The 1,390-nt window shown below is 37.1% G+C and overlaps 1 non-coding gene across 1 annotated transcript; it reads left to right on the plus strand.

Annotated features, from left to right (window-relative positions):
• The first annotated feature begins 657 nt into the window (after positions 1-657).
• On the plus strand, positions 658-730 carry TRNAA-AGC. The gene has a single exon. It is a non-coding gene; the product is annotated as a tRNA-Ala (tRNA).
• Positions 731-1,390: the final 660 nt, after the last annotated feature.

The raw sequence follows: 1,390 nt of genomic DNA on the forward strand, positions 1-1,390 counted from the left end.
ATTCATTCCAGTAAACTTGTCGATCTTCATATTCATCTCATACATCTTCTCACCAGATTCAACCCGAAGCTCTGATACCAGTTTGTTGTGATGGATGTGAGAAGATAGAGATTAACAGATGGATAAACAATAAAGAAAGACACAAAGATTTAACGTGGTTCACCCCTAGCGGCTACGTCCATGGGCAAAGAGAGATTTTATAATTAATATATGGATAAACAATAAAGAAAGACACAGAGATTTAACGTGGTTCACCCCTAACGGCTACGTCCACGGGCAAAGAGAGATTTTATTGATGGAGGAATTACAGAAATCTGTCTACAAGAAGATCAGATCTAGTTTCTCTACGGCTGCTAACTAGGTTTAGATGAGGCACAAAATATATATAGTTGTGTCCCGGAAAACCCTAGTACTAGTGGGCCTCAAAAGACTAAGGCCCAACAGATTCAAGGCATTATTCAACAGTTAGTAATGTTTCAAGTGATTTTTGGTAGTTTTATCCCTTACTGATATAGTGATGATATATACAAATAACGCAATTATTTGTCACAGTATGAACAATTCAATGATTAATATTTGATACCCAATACCATGACTCTGAAGTTGATATAAATTTAGATTGTTAATATATTTCTGTTACCTTTTTACATCAACAATGGGGATGTAGCTCAGAGGGTAGAGCGCTCGCTTAGCATGCGAGAGGTATGGGGATCGACACCCCGCATTTCCATTTTGTGACTTTTATTATTTTTTTCTATCATGCGATTTTTATACAATAGCCCAATGCTAGGCCATCGACTACCATTGTTCCTGTTAGAATAGCCGTTCGACGTAAAAAAAAAAATGACTACCATTGTTTCTGTTTTTAGAACCAAAGGAGAAGCCAATGTCCCACGTTTGCAAGTCAAGGGGTATTCCTAATGTATTCAATTTTTTTCATATGTAAATAGATGTTGTTTGTGTTTCAAAAAAAAAAAAAATAGATTGTTGTGAAACTTAAGATTTAGAGCTGTAAGTTTCTATATATTATTAATGAATAAGTGTTCCCTTTATATAGGGGTTACAAGAGGGATAAATGGAAATACAATAATAGGAAAAATTACAAATCATAAACATAAACAAATTAGGAAATAGGTAAGTTGTAGCCGCCTTTCTCTCCTCTCCAAGTCTCGCGGCCGCCTCTCTCTCTAGGGTTGGGCCGTCTCTCTCTCTAAGTTTATGGGCCGGTTATGGACCGGGCTGGTTATGGACCGGACCGGTTATGGACATCCACCAATTGATTTATAACACTCCCCCTTGGATGTCATAACCATACAGGGATTGTAATACGCTTAATGTTGTCTCATTAAAACCTTATCAGAAAAACCCAGTGGGACAAAACCATGATGAA

Source organism: Brassica oleracea, chromosome C9 (assembly GCF_000695525.1).
Source record: "Brassica oleracea var. oleracea cultivar TO1000 chromosome C9, BOL, whole genome shotgun sequence".
NCBI lineage: Eukaryota > Viridiplantae > Streptophyta > Magnoliopsida > Brassicales > Brassicaceae > Brassica > Brassica oleracea.